This window comes from Xenopus laevis, chromosome 6S (genome assembly GCF_017654675.1).
Source record: "Xenopus laevis strain J_2021 chromosome 6S, Xenopus_laevis_v10.1, whole genome shotgun sequence".
In the NCBI taxonomy this organism is placed as follows: Eukaryota; Metazoa; Chordata; class Amphibia; order Anura; family Pipidae; genus Xenopus; species Xenopus laevis.
This window is the reverse complement of record NC_054382.1, coordinates 75314660-75334375: the sequence shown is the minus strand read 5'-3', so window position 1 is coordinate 75334375 and position 19716 is coordinate 75314660. Positions and strand designations below refer to the sequence as shown.

Below are 19716 nucleotides of genomic sequence, written 5' to 3'. Positions count from 1 at the left end.
TTGATACGAAACGCGTTAGGTTGTGTCATAGTGTTCTCCAATAAATAAATGTATACTTTTTAATTGAAAAGTCTGTTTGGAAGCCTGGTTCCTAGAAGTGCCTGCTCAATTTCTACAAACGGTTATCCGCTCCCCAAGCTGGTGAGTGTTTTTCACTTTGAGACATGAGAATACTCTATTACATCTAGCTTTTGGTGTTTATGAGCCTAATTTGATACCATAAACAATGTCAATTGTTCCCCATTACTTTAAGGGAAGGGCACACAGAGTGTAGGCTCAGCTTCTCTCAGCAGTGCACCATCTCCGCTGATTTGAATAATAAGCCCACAAAATGCAGTCATTATCTGGCCAACCTCTGCTGCACTGCATGACTTCATGTAAGCGGAAGTGGCTTAGATGAATGCAGATGGGGCACGGAGTGTATCTGTTTCTCTCAACCTGCAAAAATGACTCCCCTTGCCTTTAGGGCAATTGTACAGAAGAAATGACACCTGAAAATGACCTTCCATGCGGCTCATTGAAATTGTCAAGGATGTGTGAAGTAATAGTTTTTTCAGGAATACCCATGGTGATTTCAATTTGTCATAATTGAAATGCATGCACATGTGTGACAAAACACCCTGTGTGGCATTGCCCTTAGAGTATAAGCCCTTGCATACATGCAAATCCTAGGATTTAATTTTGTAACCCTTAAAAGGATGTAACATACTGGTGCTATATGAATAAATAATTGTGATGTTGAGTACCTGGAAGGAGCATGCAATTGTTTTCCCAAGTAAAAGTTTAATTTCAATATATACTTATCTTTTGTATCTATACAAAGTTTCTTGGGTGCCACAGTTCCTCTCTATGAAGGTGAAGATTTTGTGACAGCAAGATCTTTTATTGATCTCAGTGTGACAAGGTAAGGCTTTCACATTTACATTTTCATCACCACCAAACCTGGATTTTCTTTACTGTTCCCCTCCCAGGCCTAATGATCAGAAATTGGGTTAATGTAGGATTAGCTGTCCTAAAATATTTAATTGTGCAGATTACATTATCTGCACATTTATCTCTAACCCACCCTGTTGTGATTTTCAAAGATTCACTATTTAATTTCTTTGTCTTTTTCCCCAATTTTATGTCATGTCTGTAATATATGGTGTAACACTGGAGACCATCACTGGTCATGTCACTAGTGGGAGGCTTTGTACTTCTACATCCCGAATAAGGAACGCTATAAAGATGACACAAATGGCCCTACCAAATGAAACTGTATAAAAGAGGAAACAATGCAGGGGCCAGTTAATCTCTGTAGTGATACCTTTGTAATAAGTGTAAAGTGTAGTAAGTATGAGCAGGGGCATACCCTGAAACGTTGCAATATAATAAAAAAAAAACAAGTAGGGGTGATTGCCCTACATGTTGGGGTGTTAGCCCACTTGTCCTACACTGTGCTGGTTTCCTTTTTTATATTGTTCACAAACAGTTTCTGAGATCATTTGAGTCAACGGGTTACGGGTCTCTGCCACTTTGACCATCAGTGGTCTAAAACATGTCATACCTGAAAAGCACAGAAAGTGTAAGTCAAATAGAGAGACTCTATTTTGAACTTTACGTTTACATAAATATTTTTTTGGGGGGTTAGAACACCTTTAACTGGGTAACTGTAATGGGTAATACCTTTATAAATATTACTAAATAAGCCTCCGAGGTCAGTTTAGTTATGGCTTGGTATCTAAAAAAAAATTTTTTAGTAACTTTCAAATAAACTGGTTCAAATCCTTATGTCTAGAGCAGGGCTGTCCAACTGGTGGCCCACAACCCCCCCTTATGTGGCCCTCCGCATCAAAGACTGCCTGCTGTGTCTGTTTACCATTTGTAAACTTTAAAGGGGATCACTACAGAGATTAACTGGCCCCTGCATTGTTTAAACCTCAAATTCAAACTAATCCTCTGTATTCTTTACACATGTAATTCCCCTGCATTGTTCACACTTGTGACACCGCTATTGTTTGTATCCTAAAGGCCTGTACTGTTCACCGGAGACCCAGACTGAAACTGCCCACATTGTTCACCTGTTCACACTTTATACAAAATGCTAATAGGGCACCAGCACTGTGTCAGTGTATGTAGTAGATATTAGACTGGTCCTGATTCCTGTCTCCTGCTCTGTTCTGCCTTCCCTATGCTCCCTGTGTGTGTCATACTCTGCTTGCTCTTTGTACCCAGTGTTTGCCATACTCTACATGACCTATGATCCCTATGGAACATAAGCCTGGTCTTTGTTCAAGGGGTTTGTTAGCATTTGAAAATTATTGTTAGTGGCCCCTAAGGTATTTATTCATATGTTGGAGGTACTGTATTATACACAGGGGAGGAGGAGGCATATGGATTTAAGGGTATGTCTTAATATGACAACTGTTTTCAGTGGCATCCCTGCCAGAGCCGGCCAAGGTCGTTCGGCACCCTAGGCAAGAGCTTCAATCAGACCTGCATTACCATTTACCTCCTTACCATGATGGTTTTTAAATAAAGAAAGCAAGAAAATGTACAACACTTTATCATTTATGTTACTGCTACCTGTACCAGCAAGCCCAGCAGCCATCCATAATACAGCCCCCCCCCCTGTACCAGCAACCATCCATTATACTGCCCCCCACACACCTGTACCAGCAAGCTCTGCAGCCATCCATCATACAGCCCTCCAGCAGCCATAATATTACCCCCAATCTTCACCTGTGTCAGCAGCAGCCAAAAATAAATCTGATCACATCATATTGCCCCCAAGTATTTATGTACCTGTGCCAGTGCCCAGCAGCAACAGCAAACATATGGGCCCAAATCTGTACTGGCTGTGCCAGCAGGAAGCTGCACACTTTCACAGTAATAGAAAGAAAGAATGTCTTCAGTTCAGTGCAACTGTGCAAGGCTGAGAGCAGCAAGCGCGAGCCACACCAAGCAGGCCGCCAGCTCTCTGCCAACCAACCGCATCAGTGACGTTATTGACACAAATACGCACGTCGCACTGCACTGCCGCACCTCACAGAAGGAGCTATTACTTGCTGGCAAGAGGGAGAATGTGAAGGAGGGGGATTCCACCCCTGCAGCCCTGATCGCTGCAGTAAGCACCAACCATCTATTTTTTTGGTGTGCTATTAATGTGGACATGGTCTTGCGGTAACATGGGTGTGGTCTAAAACAGGGAGTGGCCAACACTGGCTTCCATTATCGGCCATCCACTATGTGGATTAGAAAAATTCTGGCCCTCTGTACCATATAAATTGCACAGCACTGGTCTAGAGAACTACCAGGAGACCCACTGGTAGTAACAATACACAAACTTAATTTGTCCTCTCACTAACCACATGCTATAGTTGCTAAGTTTGAACCAGATTTTAGAACAATATACTGTATATACTGTATATACTGTATGAATGGGCATACATAAAAAAAACTAATCTGTTAACGTAATATGACATGATAGGTCATTAAAAATTACTCATGTTATCCTGTATCCCAACCTACAGATATATGAATACTTAACACAGGTGCTTGAAATGGTATAAATTTTATTGCCAGCATGACAAATAACAAACAAGCCGAGTACAAAAATATACAACTGCCCAAGACACCATGGGGAAAGCATATAATCTTGCAGTAAAACAGTATATTAAAAGATTAATAAAGCACTAGTATAATAATGGCACAGACATACATTATTAACAGACAATGCATGACCTGGGCAGACAGTAACTGGTGCACATGCATATGATGTCACTGGTTTGGAAGACCAGGTTACTAAGCAGCCCATATAAACAGTGAGGAGGGATATTTGGGACAACTGTCTGTATAAGAATTCAGAAACGCTGTACTCTGTCTTAATACTGTCAGCCTAAATTATTATTATGATGTTTAAGGGTTTTAATTATCCTGGAACCCCATCGGGCATTGCATCTGGCACAGTGAGTATAATATTCTGTTAGTTATTTAATATAGAGTCTTTGCACAAGATAATGCAGTTACTCTAAATACATTTGAGATTCAAACTTGCATTGTAAAACTGATATCTAAAATTTACATTTATCATAAAAGAGTATTTTAAAACCATACTGGATCAACATATAGAAAAGATACAGCAGGTTTATGCCAGAATACACATTAGACACCTCTAAACATAATATATTTAACAAATTCCATTTTGAAGGGTCTAGAAAAAAACATTAAAGCCTTGTGCTGTTAAAAGCATATTTCATACATTTAACATAAAAGATTAAAACTTAAAAGCAACCTCCCTTCCTTTTTTCAGACAAATGCTAAAAATATAGAAACTATTCAAGCCCTTTAACCACTAAATTCCTCCTGAAGAACTGCTACTAAATGTATTTTGAGAAAAACTGTAAGACACAGATGATGAGCCAGAAGAAGCATCAAAACTCCCCCTTCGTGATCCACTTCGAGAACCAGATCGAGATCCTGAACGTGATCCTGGCGCAGAGGACATATTATATGGGCTGCTAATGCCTTTAGAAGAAACTGAAGCTGCTTCCAACATCCGCAAGCTTGATTTGTCTTCAACCATAGATCTATCCATTGCTTCTTTGTATGATATTTTAAGTTTAGTCTTAGGACAGGTTAAAATCTTAGGATAGCTGCTCACATCTCGAAGTTTCTGTGCTGCTCGGCCATCAATCATACCTTTTCTGATGGCTTCCTCTGTGGTCAGCCTTCCTTGTGTATCTGGATCAACTAGACCTCCTGTTATGTACTGAAACTCAAGGAAGCGTTGCCCAGCTTCATAAGGCAGCCAGTTTACCTTCATTGCTTCAGCTGCAGATAATTTTGACTGGCCTCTGATTCCATCAAATCCAAAGTAAGCTTTCTGAGCTTGTTTTAATCTTGATGACATATCATGATCTATTATGCCTTGTGTGACAGCATCCTGAAGGGATAATCTCTGGCCTGTGACAGGGTTAATAATTCCTCCTGTACATACTTGCGATTCTAGTAAACGCTGTCCAGTAATTGTGTCAACAATGCCACGATTAATACCCTCCGAAATAGAGATTTTTTCAATATTTTCTGTATCAAATATGGCTGCAATGGGGCTTGTCTCCTCTAATGTATCTGAATATGAGCCACTTTTTGACCATGAACTGGTACGAAGCCTTGGAGAAGATAGTGAATCCTGTCTTGTAGAAACTAACACATCATCACTCAGATTTATATTGGAGATCATATCTGCAAATTGAGTAAGGCTTAGGGAACCAGCACGATATTGTTCAAGTTGAGATTTGTTGATCAAGCCAATTTCTATTGCTTCTTGAACATCATACTGGTTTCCTGATTTTCGATCAACAAGGACAATTCTTGTTGAGCCATCTGATCCTGTAATGGTTATTTCCTCCCATTCACATTCCTGTCCAGAAAGTTCAATGTAGGTATTGTAATCAATGAGACCTTTTTTGTAAGCTTCTTGCACAGTCATTTCTCTGTTAGTATCTGGATCTACTATCACAACTCTGCGTTTTCTCAAGGTATTCTTTTGGGATGTTTGAACTGCCTTCTTCTTCTCTTTCAGAGGCAGCAAACAAAGATGTGTTTTTTCATCCACAATGCACCTATCTTTTAGTTGAAGGTATGTCAAATTTTCTTCTGTATTGGGATCAAAAAAGCCCTTGGTATCATCATCTGGATTTGAAAGAATGCCATTCATCTCTAGGTTGAAAAAACCACGTTTATATGCAGCATCAACTGGCAAACGGTGGCTTTCTTTGGGATCAATAATTCCACCTGTAGCAATTTGAGCTTCCAACAAGCGAATGCCATGGCCTTTCTCAATTAGTTCTTTCTTCATCGCCTGAAACAAAGATATGATATTGCCTGTTTCTGGATCTTTGTACCCAGTGACTGCTCTTTCAGCAGATAATAATTTATCCTTGAATTCATTTGCAACAAGCCCTCTCCTGTATGCTTCTTCCACTGGAAGTCTCAGATTATTTACAGGATCCACAATGAACCCAGTTGCTGCTTGGGCTTCTAGAAGTTCAAGTGTTGTCCCACGTCTTAGCAAGCCTTTGTTCATTGCATCATAGAATGTTAGTATTTCTTTTGTGGCTTCATTGTAAATGCCAGCAATACAACTGGACCCCTGCAGGAAGTCTTTAATGCGCTCACTAACTTCCTCCACAGTTATCTGTCCAGACTCCAGTTGAATCACTGTATCAGGACGTATAATTCCAGATTTAACCAATTCATCCATTGGAACCGGGTGTCGAATACCCTGGAATGACAGACTTTTCTTCATTACAGGTATCAATAAAAATCCTGTATGAGGTTCAACTCTGCATTTCTTTTTAAGCTGTACATAACTGATATTCTTCTTAGTGACTGGATCAATAAAATTCTTTGCGTCATCACTGGGATCATTTAAGATTTTATACAGATTTTGATCAATCAGGCCACGAGAGAGTGCAACATCCAATGGTATGTAGATACTGATTACTGGATCTACAATGCCTCCTGCAGCTACCTGTGCTTCTAGAAGTCGAATACCATCATTCTGCGAAATTAAGTTTTTCTTAATGGCTTCCCCAACACCAACAATTTTTCCTGAGTATGGATCTTTAAAGCCAGTTAAAGCTTTTTCGGCAGTATAAATTGCCTCTTTATCAGAGTACTCTATAAGATCTCTAGCCAGGGCATGATCTGCAGTTAGCTTTTCATTTCTTTCAATATCAATTATTCCTCCTGTAGCTGCTTGAGCCTGGAGAAGCATCACTGTGCTTTCTGGTGAAATTAGTTTTTTTCGTTTAGCTTCCACCAGGGAATACTTTTCTTTGGGTGTAACAGATACTCCAGCTATTGCCCCAGCACCTTTCAAATAGGGCTCTACCTCTGCAGCAACCTCTTCAAGGGATTTTTGTCCCTTTATTAATTTTTCAAATGTCACTTTAGTTATTATTTGACAGTCAAGCAGCTGATGTGCTGTAACTTTTTTACGTAGCCCATCAAATAAAAATTTAGAAGGATCAAATGACATATCCTCATCTGTCTGAGTTTGCTTAACTGACCCAAGTGGACGTTTCCTAAGATTTTCCAATTCACTTTCTAGAGCTAGTCGTTGTGATTTCATTTCTGATTGACATGTCCTGTTGGCATCATCTAATTTACGCTTGTACCTTTCTTCAATGGACCTTATCTCTGCCTGTAGCCTCTCAATATCACTTTTTAGTCCAAGCTTGTCTCTTTCACATCGCTCAAGATCAATTGCGATTCTCTTCACATCGTCTTCTTTGCGAGTAAACTGACTCTTCCACTGGTTAAACTCATTTCGGATTTGGTTCTTTTCTTCCTCTAGACGCTGCTTATTTCGACTTTCAGAATCTAATGATGCCTTGGCTCGGTTAAGTTCATCTTCTAGCCTCTGTAGTCTTCCTTTATCTTGTTCAAGAAGCTTTATTTTCACGAGAAGGCTTTCCTTTTCTTGCACAATTTCAGACCACTTGCTACTGGATTCATGTATCTTACTGGATGCCTAGATAAGAGAAAAAAGTTTGAAGAATATGAATTTTGCCATTTATTAACATGAATACATTACATTGTGTTATGAAAGCTACAAGGTTTGTTTGCCGTTAGTTTAATGATCCGTAACAAAGTCTTGCTATTTCAGATTCAGAACATATAAAGCTACTGCAATACCTAGAGTTAGATTTACCAAAGCCCAAAAACATTATATGGACTTTATTCAGTGTAAAATTACAGTCAAGTGCATACACAATGGAATGTTTCATGCATATTGAAAACATCCAGACAAGGTCTGATAATGTACATATGTCTATTGAAATTATTTTTCTGTTTTAGGCTTTGGGAATATACTTACTGCAGTGTTAAAATATGTGTAAACAAATTTATTAGGGGAGACTGACAAACATAACTGATTAAAAGATCATTGTGGATTTTCTGACAGTGTATTACAAACACACATAACACTTAGGGGCACATTTACTAAGATCAAGTGAAGGATTAGAATAAAAAATACTTCGAATTTCGAAGTTTTTTTTGGCTACTTCGACCATCGACTACGAATCGAACGATTTGAACTAAAAATCGTTTGACTATTCGGCCATTCCATAGTCGAAGTACTGTCTCTTTAAAAAAAACTTCGACCACCTACTTCGCCACCTAAAACCTACTGAGCACCAATGTTAGCTTATGGGGAAGGTCCTCATAGGCTTTCTAGGCAATTTGGGATCAAAGGAAAATCGGTGGATCGATAGATTAAAATATTTAGAATCGTTCGATTTGAAAGATTTAATTGTTCGATCGAACGATTTTTCCTACGATCGTTCGAACGAACGAATTGCGGTAAATCCTTCGACTTCTAATTAACCCTCGATATTCGACTAATAGTAAATGTGCCCCTAATGAAATATAAGCATTATAAATTAATCACACTATTATTTAACTTCTATTTATGATAACCTTTAACTATAATCTTTATAATAAGTTTATATTTCTATGTTTTATCACTTTTATCACTATCAGACAAATTGCTGGATAACTTTAACTATTTAAAAATCTTGTACTATGTAATAAGGCATCGAGACATAATACAGATATATATTATCTAGAATACTTAAAATCTGGTAATATCTGAATAAGGGATTATTTCATAATAAGCAGTACCATGATTTAAGGCTTCTAAAGGACATGCCAAAATAAAATCAAACCAGTAGGATTATTCTGGGAATATCTGAATAAGGGATCCTTTCATAATAAGCAGTACCGTGGTTTAAGGCTTAAGGCTTCTAAAGGACATGCCAAAATAAAATCAAACCAGTAAAATCAAGTAAAAGGCACTGCCTCATTATTACAGTAAAAGAGTTTGTTTAAATAGGAAACTATGGAAATTGAACTTCTGTATTCTAGAATTGGTTTACAGATTATGGCTTCCACATCTGTAATAACTATGGCTAATATCTTAATATATTTGCTGATGTCTGCAAACTGCTGCAATTTCATCTGGTGGTAAACCTCTTTTTGGATAATCAAAATAAATGTTGTTTTAAAAGTAATTGTGATTAACATTAATATTGACCCTTCCTTATATGTAACTGCATCGCAGGAATATTGAACGATACGGACTCTAGTGTTTAGTTTTACAAATAAATGTATGTGTACTCATAAAAACACAATGGGCAACAAAAAGAGCATTTTAGACAAGTGCTTCTCGAAGGATAAACTATTTTCTTTTTTGAAACCTAGATGTTGTAAAATCAATGCATCATAATTTTCTCTAGCAGTAAATAGATAAATAAATATGCAGTACATCTCTAAATTTTACAAAACATTAATTAAGAGCGTTTGTATTTGAATACCTCTAGTGCTTGCTTTTGGAATTTTTCAATTTCCTGTCTCAAATTTTGTCTCTCTTTCTGTGACTCATTTATCAGGCTCTGTAGCTCCAATAAGCGTTTGTTGCTTGTTTGCAGCTGGTTCTTTAATTCTATAATAGTTGCGGTTTTTTCACCATCCACCTCATCTTTACTTTTCTTCACCTCATCGTGTTCCAGTCTTATGTATCTCAGCTCTTCTTCTAACCTTAAGTGTTCTTTTGTCAGATTTTCCGTTATAGACTGAAGCCTTTCTATTTCTATTTTACACTCATTTAGGCTTTTGTTTCTCTCTTCAATTGTCTTTTGCAAATGCTCATTACGCCCATGAGCCTGCCTTAAGTTTTCTTGTTCTACTTGTAGCTGCCGACGTAGATTTTCCACCTCAGCTACCAATTTGCTCAGCTCATCAATGTTTCTCTGTTTGTCCCTAAGTTGACTATCTAAAGATTCCCTCTGCTGTCTCAGATCATCTTCAGTTTGCTTTTTAACAACGGTAATTTGTTCTATTTGCTGTGTTATGTGTGTGATCTTTTTTAATTGTTCACTGCAAGTTCTTCGCAGGCTTTCCAGCTCATCTTCTAATTTCTTATTAGTTGTATGTTCATCTGTTGCAATTCTCTTTTGTCTGCTTATCTCCTCTTCAAGCTTGAGTTTCAGTGTTTGCAATTCTTTCAAGTTGGCTTGAAGTTTGAAAATTTCACTTTGTTTATCTTGATCTTTTAGAGATAATTTTTCATAATCTGCTTTAAGTCTTGTTAAATCTTGCTCCTGAATTTTTAGTTTGCTTATGGTCTCTGTGGCACTGCTGTTGACTTTTTGCAGATCAAATTGTGTTCTTTGCAATTTGACATTGTCATCTTCCACTTTTTTTCTTTGCTCAGTTTCAACTTCTATGATCTTTTTTAGTCTCTCAATTTCCTTGTTACGATCCTGAATAGTTTTGGCAGCATCCTCTAGTGATTTTTTGTACTTTTGCTCTTGTTCATTTTTAAGATCATTGATTTGTCGGAGCTCAATCTCCAGCTGTTGTTTTTTCTGAGACATCTCAGATGTGTAGGATTTCTGCTGGTGGACATCATCTTCTGTTTTCCTCAGATTATTTGTCATTTGTGATATAGTGGTTTTCAGTCTATCGATCTCTGCCAGATAATCTCTTTTTTCTCTTGCTAAATTGTCAATCTGTTTTCTAAAGTCACTGATATTGTCTTCTTTTTGAACAGTTATTTCATGGATTGTGGTTTTTGTGATGTTAATTTCTGTCTCATACTTGTTTTTCAAATTTATAAGCTGTTCATCATAATTGTTCCTTACCTTAGCAAGTTCATTTTCATATTGCCTCTGTCGTGCAGTCTCCTCTTGTAGTTGGTACTTCAACGTTTCAACCTCGCTATTTCTCTCTTGAATTGTCCTAGCAGCTTCCTCTAGAGATATCTTATATCTTGTAGTATCTTCTGAGTGGATATTAATTAACTTTTGTAACTCAGTTTCTAAATGCTGCCTTCTCTGGGATAGTTCAGAACCAGAAGCTTTGTGCTGGAAGGCCTCTTCTTCTGCTTTGCAACGTTGCACATTTATTTGAACTATAGTATCATTTAGTCTTGTAATTTCTGCAGTCAGGTCTCTATTTTCCCGAGCAAGTTTCTCAAGATGAGATTTAAGATTATATGTGTCTTCTTCCTTCTGTGTAGATATCTGCTGAATTGTTGTCTTCGTAATGGTTATTTCTGATTCATACTTGGTCCTCAAACTACTGATCTCGTCATTATACTGCTTCCTTACCTTTGATAGCTCATTCTCATACTCCCGCTTCCTCTGGCCCTCATCCTGAAGAAGAATCTTCAACCTCTCTATTTCGTACTCCTTCTCCTTGAAGTTCTTTTCAGTCTCTAGCTTCAGTCTGTTAAGAGCATCTAGGTCATTTTGTTTTTTCTTCTGCATTTGGTCAAATTCATTTTTCTGCTGGTCACACCTGTCTTCCAGTGCCTTTCTCCTTCTTTTTTCATCATCAATTTCATAAGTTAATCGAGTTATTTTGTCATTAAGCTCAGATATCTGGCTGTAGTATTTTTCTAAATTCTGCTTGGCAGAATTGCCATCCATTTCTGCTTTCCTCTTTATATCCTCTAGCAAGAGGATTCTGGACTTATAGTCATTACATTCGATTTGATACTTTTGAAGATTTTGATCAAGAAATTTATTTTTCTGGGAATTGTCTGAATTTGCATCTCTTGCAAGTCGCAACTCCTCTTCTAGAAGTTCAATTCTAGTATTTTTCATCTGAAAAAACAAATAAAAATACTTAACACCACTGTAAGACAATTTATGAGTGCAGATCTAGTAAATAATTACTTCCTTCCTGTTCCATTGACAGGAGTCAATAAGTAAGTACAATAAGGGGCAGATTTATCAAAAAATCTAATGTGATTCTTTTCAACAATTCAAATTATTTTGCACCCAAACTCACACATTCAAGTTATTTTTTCAAAAACTCAAATGTCTGTGTTAATAAACAAAAAAAAACCTTGAAAATTCTAATGTAAAAAATTGCCATTTAAAAGCTATTGAGGCCATGAAGAAGTTAATGGGAGTTGTACTAGGCAAAGTTCAAGTTTTTGTGGTTGATTTGAGTTTCTTTTATCCGAAAACTCAATCGATTCGAGTTTTTTGGGAAATGAATTCAATCAGTAGAGTTTTTCCCCATCGTTTTTCATTATTTGACATTCTGATTTTTATATAAATAAGCAAACATCCGAGGTAGAAAAACCCACACAACTCACAAATTTGATTCTTGATAAATATAACCCCTAAATGATTTCTAATATAAACCAACAAGATAAACTAAATTATGACCTTTTGATAGGGTCATAATGATACATTATGATGCATTGTGATACCTTTAAATCTTCCAAGCTCTTTGATGTTTCATGCAGAAGTCTATAGTAATCATTTCCCCTGGTAAGAAGCTCAATGTAACGGGTTTGAATCTCAGCAGACTAAAAACAAATGGAATAAAATTACAGGGTGTTTATAGGATATCATATATAATTAAAATATGTCTTATGTAGCAAAAGGGAATTCAGATGCCTATTTTAAATCCTTGTATTTTAAGCACATTATTACATCAATATCTATATAAATGTATTTCGTATTATTCATTTATTATACATCCTGGTTTCTACAGGAAGTTTCAGGTTTAACATGTATTTGAAAAGGTAGTTCATAACCAGACAAAAGTTGCATAAGCTATTTGCCTACAGAGACTGGCTCATTTATAAATACTGGGCAAATTTGCTCCTGGGCAGTAACTCATGGCAAACAATCAGGTTATTGCTTTCAGTGTTCACCCTGCAGTGGACTGAAAAAAGCTAATCACTGGTTGGTTGCTATGGGTTACTGACAATGTGCAAATTTGCCCAGTGTTTATAAATGAACCCCACTAGAGATGTCGCGAACTGTTCGCCGGCGAACTTGTTCGCGCGAACATCGGGTGTTCGCGCTCGCCGGAAGTTCGCGAACGTCGCGCGACGTTCGCCATTTTGGGTTCGCCATTGTTGGCGCTTTTTTTTGCCCTCTCACCCCAGACCAGCAGGTACATGGCAGCCAATCAGGAAGCTCTCCCCTGGACCACTCCCCTTCCCTATAAAAACCGAAGCCCTGCAGCGTTTTTTCACTCTGCCTGTGTGTGCTGAAGAGATAGTGTAGGGAGAGAGCTGCTGCCTGTTAGTGATTTCAGGGACAGTTGAAAGTTTGCTGGCTAGTAATCGTTTTGATACTGCTCTGTTATTGGAGGGACAGAAGTCTGCAGGGGTTTGAGGGACATTTAAGCTTAGGTAGCTTTGCTGGCTAGTAATCTACCTTCTACTGCAGTGCTCTGTATGTAGCTGCAGTGGGCAGCTGTCCTGCTTCTGATCTCATCTGCTGACTGCTGCAATAACAGTAGTCCTTGTAAGGACTGCTTTTATTTATTTTTTTGTTGTTTTACTACTACTACTACTACTACTACTATAAGAGCCCAGTGCTATTAGTCTAGCAGTGTTGGGGAGTGGGACTGGTGTGCTAATCTGCTGCTCCTAGTAGTTCAGCAGCACCAACTTTAATTTTTTTTTTTAATATTCATTTTTTTTTTATTTTACTTTTTTTTATTTTACTACCGCTGTAGTAGTGTATAAGTTGACCTTTTAGGCATTATTTGCCCTGTAGGCATTATTTGCACACTGTTTTCTTCAACCCGCCATCGAGCTGTGTGACCTTGTTCACATTCTGTCTAAATATCCATAATATTACCGTCTCCAGAAAAAACACCGGAGTCACTTTTTTCAAGCAGCCATAATATATTTTACGTAATCCGTATCCACCGCTGTAGTAGTGTATACGTTGGCCTTGTAGGCATTATTTGCACACTGTTTTCTTCAACCCGCCATCGAGCTGTGTGACCTTGTTCCCATTCTGTCTAAATATCCATAATATTACCGTCTCCAGAAAAAACACCGGAGTCACTTTTTTCAAGCAGCATTCATATATTTTACGTAATCCGTATCCACCGCTGTAGTAGTGTATACGTTGGCCTTGTAGGCATTATTTGCACACTGTTTTCTTCAACCCGCCATCGAGCTGTGTGACCTTGTTCCCATTCTGTCTAAATATCCATAATATTACCGTCTCCAGAAAAAACACCGGAGTCACTTTTTTCAAGCAGCATTCATATATTTTACGTAATCCGTATCCACCGCTGTAGTAGTGTATACGTTGGCCTTGTAGGCATTATTTGCACACTGTTTTCTTCAACCCGCCATCGAGCTGTGTGACCTTGTTCCCATTCTTTCTAAATATCCATAATATTACCGTCTCCAGAAAAAACACCGGAGTCACTTTTTTCAAGCAGCATTCATATATTTTACGTAATCCGTATCCACCGCTGTAGTAGTGTATACGTTGGCCTTGTAGGCATTATTTGCACAGTGTTTTCTTCAACCCGCCATCGAGCTGTGTGAGCTTGTTCACATTTTGTCTAAATATTGATAATATTATCGTCTCTAGAAAAACCACTTGAGTTACTTTTTTTCAAGCAGCATTCATATATTTTACGTAATCCGTATCCACCGCTGTAGTAGTGTATACGTTGACCTTGTAGGCATTATTTGCACACTGTTTTCTTCAACCCGCCATCGAGCTGTGTGACCTTGTTCACATTTTGTCTAAATATTGATAATATTATCGTCTCTAGAAAAACCACTTGAGTTACTTTTTTTCAAGCAGCATTCATATATTTTACGTAATCCGTATCCACCGCTGTAGTAGTGTATACGTTGACCTTGTAGGCATTATTTGCACACTGTTTTCTTCAACCCGCCATCGAGCTGTGTGACCTTGTTCCCATTCTGTCTAAATATCCATAATATTACCGTCTCCAGAAAAAACACCGGAGTCACTTTTTTCAAGCAGCATTCATATATTTTACGTAATCCGTATCCACCGCTGTAGTAGTGTATACGTTGACCTTGTAGGCATTATTTGCACAGTGTTTTCTTCAACCCGCCATCGAGCTGTGTGAGCTTGTTCACATTTTGTCTAAATATTGATAATATTATCGTCTCTAGAAAAACCACTTGAGTTACTTTTTTTCAAGCAGCATTCATATATTTTACGTAATCCGTATCCACCGCTGTAGTAGTGTATACGTTGACTTTGTAGGCATTATTTGCACAGTGTTTTCTTCAACCCGCCATCTAGCTGTGTGTATTATCGTTTCCAGAAAAACCAACTGAGTTTTTGTTGTTGTTGTTGTTTTTTTAAAAATAATGCCAGGCAAAGGCAGGCCGCCACGCAGAGGCCGTGCTAGGGGCCGTGCTGCTATGCAATCCTGTGGCCCTAGCAAATTGCCCAGTTTTAAAAAGCCAATGACCCTGAACTCCCAAAATGCTGAAGAGGTAGTTGACTGGCTTACACAGCACACCCCATCCTCTACCGTTTCTAACTTTACCACAACATCCTCCTCATCCTCCACTGCTATGGCCACCCCACGTAACACTTCCTCCACCACCGGTGCCCCTTCTTCACTGGGGTCAGAGGAGTTATTTTCCAATGAGTTTCTTGAACTGAGTAATGCGCAACCATTATTGCCAGAAGAAGATGAAGGAGATGAGGACCTTACACCAGATTTAATTCTGGCAGAGAACACGATAGAGATGGACATAATGAGTGATGAGGAGGAGGTCCCCGCTGCTGCTTCCTTCTGTGATGTGTCAGAAGAAATTGATGCATCTGAGGAGAATGATGATGAGGAGATTGATGTTTTGTGGGTGCCTAGTAGAAGAGAGCAAGAGGAGGGTAGTTCAGATGGAGAGACGGAGAGTCAGAGAGGCAGTAGGAGAATAAGACTTAGAAGAAGCAGGGAGGACAGCCCGCAGGGATCAGCAGGGCAACAACATGTATCGGCACCTGTGTTCAGCCGGCCAACGCACCCGCCATTGCCGCCAATACCGCCAACTCCGCCAACTTCTACTGTTACCGCCAGATCGCACACTTCCAAAAAGTCAGCAGTGTGGGATTTTTTTAATGTGTGTGCCTCTGACAAAAGCATTGTAATTTGCAATGAGTGCAGTCAGAAACTGAGCCTTGGTAAGCCCAACAGCCACATAGGTACAACTTCTATGCGAAGGCACATGAGCGGCAAGCACAAAGCACTTTGGGAGCAACACCTCAAAGGCAACAGGCAAACTAAAAGCCACACTCCTTCTGGTCCAGCATCTTACTGCTCTACCTCTGCTCTCCTTGACCCGTCTGAACCACCCTCCACTCCGCCTTCCACCTTGACCACCTGTTCCCATTCCCAGTCATCTGCCACCAGCCAAGTTTCTGTGAAGGCCATGTTTGAGCGTAAGAAGCCAATGTCTGACTGTCACCCCCTTGCCCGGCGTCTGACAGCTGGCTTGTCTGCACTCTTAGCCCGCCAGCTTTTACCATACCAGCTGGTGGACTCTGAGGCCTTCCGCAAATTTGTAGCAATTGGGACACCGCAGTGGAAGGTACCCAGCCGCAATTTTTTTTCTAAAAAGGGAATACCACACCTGTACCAACATGTGCAGAGCCAAGTTACCGCATCTCTGTCACTTAGTGTTGGGCCAAAGGTCCATATGACTACTGACGCATGGTCCTCCAAGCATGGTCAGGGCAGGTATGTCACCTACACTGCCCACTGGGTGAACTTGGTAATGGCTGGGAAGCAGGGAATGGGTAGCTCAACAACAACAGTGGAGTTGGTGTCACCGCCACGGATTGCACGCGGTTCTGCCACCACCTCTACTCCTCCATCGCTCTCTACCTCGTCTTCTTCTTCTTCTTACTCTGCTGCTGGGTCCTCCTTCTCCTCCTCCACACCTGTGCACCCCAGCTCCCCCTAGGCTATTCGACGTGCCAGGTACGCCGTTGTCACGCTGTCTTGGGGATGACGTGCCTGGAAAGCAAAAACCATACCGGATCTGTACTCCTGTCATCTCTGCAGTCACAGGCCGATCGGTGGCTGACCCCACACCAACTGCAGATCGGAAAAGTGGTGTGTGACAATGGAAGCAATCTGTTGGCAGCGTTGAGACTAGGCAATTTAACACATGTGCCCTGCATGGCACATGTGTTAAATTTAATAGTCCAACGTTTTGTCTCCAAGTACCCAGGATTCCAGGACGTTCTCACCCAGTCCAGAAAGGTGTCGGCCCATTTCAGACGTTCCTACACAGCCATGGCACGCCTTGCTGACATTCAGCAGCGCTACAACATGCCAGTCAGGCGTTTGATTTCTGACAGCCAGACTCGCTGGAATTCAACGCTCCTTATGTTGGAACGTCTGCTGCAACAACAAAGGGCCGTCAACGAGTACCTTTTTGAACTGGGTGGTAGGACTGGATCTGCACAGCTGGGGATTTTTTTCCCCCGTTACTGGGTGCTTATGCGCGATGCCTGCAGGCTCATGCGACCTTTTGAAGAGGTGACAAATATGGTCAGTCGCACCGAAGGCACCATCAGCGACCTAATACCCTTCGCTTTCTTCCTGGAGCGTGCCGTGCGACGAGTGACAGATGAGGCTGTAGACCAGCGTGACGAGGAGCTGGAAGCGCACGATTTCTGGTCGGAATCACCAGAACGAACCCAGGCACCTGCTGCAACGCAGGGAGAGGTGCCAGAAGTGGAGTCAGAGGAGGAAGGTGGCTTTGTGGAGGAGGAGGAGGAGGACCAACAGGAGCAGGCTTCCCAGGGGGCTAGTGGTGACCTTTTGGGGACCCCTGGTCTTGTACGTGGCTGGGGGAGGAGACCGTGGATGATGCAGTCCTTGATAATGAGGAAGCGGAGATGGATAGCTCTGCATCCAACCTTGTGAGAATGGGTCTTTCATGCTGTCATGCCTGTTGAAGGACCCCCGTATCAAGAGGCTTAAGGAGAAGGACCTGTACTGGGTCGCAACGCTACTAGACCCTCGGTACAAGCATAAAGTGTCAGAAATGTTACCAACATACCACAAGTCCGAAAAGATGCGGCATTTACAAACCAGCCTGCAAAACATGTTGTACAATGCTTTTAAGGGTGATGTCACTTCAGGAACTCATCAACATTCCAGGGGCAGAGGTGCCAGTAATCCTGCCACGAGCACACCTGCAAGGACAAAGCCCTTTGGCCAGTCTGTAACGTCAGACATGCAAATGTTTTTCTGTCCAAGGCAGCGCCACAACCCTTCTGGATCCACCCTCAAAGAACGCCTCGACCGGCAGGTAGCGGACTACCTGGCATTAACTGCAGATATCGACACTCTGAGGAGCGATGAACCCCTGGACTACTGGGTGCGCAGGCTTGATCTGTGGCCAGAGCTGTCACAATTTGCCATGAACCTCTTGTCTTGCCCAGCCTCAAGTGTGCTCTCAGAAAGGACCTTCAGTGCAGCAGGAGGGATTGTAACTGAGAAGAGAACTCGCCTAGGTCACAAAAGTGTCGATTACCTGACCTTTATTAAAATGAATGAGGGGTGGATCTCGGAGGGTTACTGCACGCCGGAAGACTTGTTCTGACTTCTATGCAGCTGTCCTTCTCTTCAAGCCTCATGACTCCACACACAGCTGTCCTTTAGCGTCCTCCTCCTCCCTCCGCCACCGTTACAAACTAGGGTGCAAACCCTACTGGTTTAATTTTTTCTGGCCTCTGTGCTTCAGTGGCTGCAACCAAAAAAACTGGGCAAACAATGTCTACAAGGTCAACGTATGGCAAAAAATGACTATTTTCAGCATTTATATGGCATATTTTTTCTGGCAACTGTGCTTCAGTGGCTGCATCCAAAAAAATGCATATTTTCTGCATTTATATGGCATAATTTTTCTGGCCTCTGTGCTTCAGTGGCTGCAACCAAAAAAATGCATATTTTCTGCATTTATATGGCATAATTTTTCTGGCCTCTGTGCTTCAGTGGCTGCAACCAAAAAAATTTATATTTTCAGCATTTATATGGCATAATTTTTCTGGCAACTGTGCTTCAGTGGCTGCGACCAAAAAAATGACTATTTTCAGCATTTATATGGCATATTTTTTCTGGCCTCTGTGCTTCAGTGGCTGCGGCCAAAAAAACTGGGCAAACAATGCCTACAAGGTCAACGACGTTGACCTTGTAGGCATTGTTTGCCCAGTTTTTTTGGCCGCAGCCACTGAAGCACAGAGGCCAGAAAAAATATGCCATATAAATGCTGAAAATAGTCATTTTTTGCCATACGTTGACTCAACGTATATGGCAAAAAATGACTATTTTCAGCATTTATATGGCATATTTTTTCTGGCAACTGTGCTTCAGTGGCTGCGACCAAAAAAATGCATATTTTCTGCATTTATATGGCATAATTTTTCTGGCCTCTGTGCTTCAGTGGCTGCAACCAAAAAAATTTATATTTTCAGCATTTATATGGCATAATTTTTCTGTCAACTGTGCTTCAGTGGCTGCGACCAAAAAAATGCATGTTTTCTGCATTTATATGGCATAATTTTTCTGGCCTCTGTGCTTCAGTGGCTGCAACCAAAAAAGTTTATATTTTCAGCATTTATATGGCATAATTTTTCTGTCAACTGTGCTTCAGTGGCTGCGACCAAAAAAATGCATATTTTCTGCATTTATATGGCATAATTTTTCTGGCCTCTGTGCTTCAGTGGCTGCAACCAAAAAAATTTATATTTTCAGCATTTATATGGCATAATTTTTCTGGCAACTGTGCTTCAGTGGCTGCGTCCAAAAAAACTGGGCAAACAATGTCTACAAGGTCAACGTATGGCGAAAAATGACTATTTTCAGCATTTATATGGCATATTTTTT

General features: G+C 40.3%; 1 long non-coding RNA gene across 3 annotated transcripts in view; it reads right to left on the bottom strand.

The window, feature by feature from the left end:
* Window positions 1-3537: 3537 nt before the first annotated feature.
* dsp.S overlaps window positions 3538-19716 on the bottom strand; it is a 56692-nt gene continuing 40513 nt past the window's right edge. Inside the window, exons 22-24 of one of the 3 annotated variants that reach the window (XR_005962256.1) lie at window positions 12275-12373; window positions 9363-11657; window positions 3538-7519 (exon numbers count right to left, since the gene is read on the bottom strand). This is a non-coding gene — a long non-coding RNA (desmoplakin S homeolog). The remainder of the gene's footprint in view (window positions 7520-9362; window positions 11658-12274; window positions 12374-19716) is intronic. The other 2 variants (XR_005962257.1, XR_005962258.1) reach the window with 2 other exon arrangements.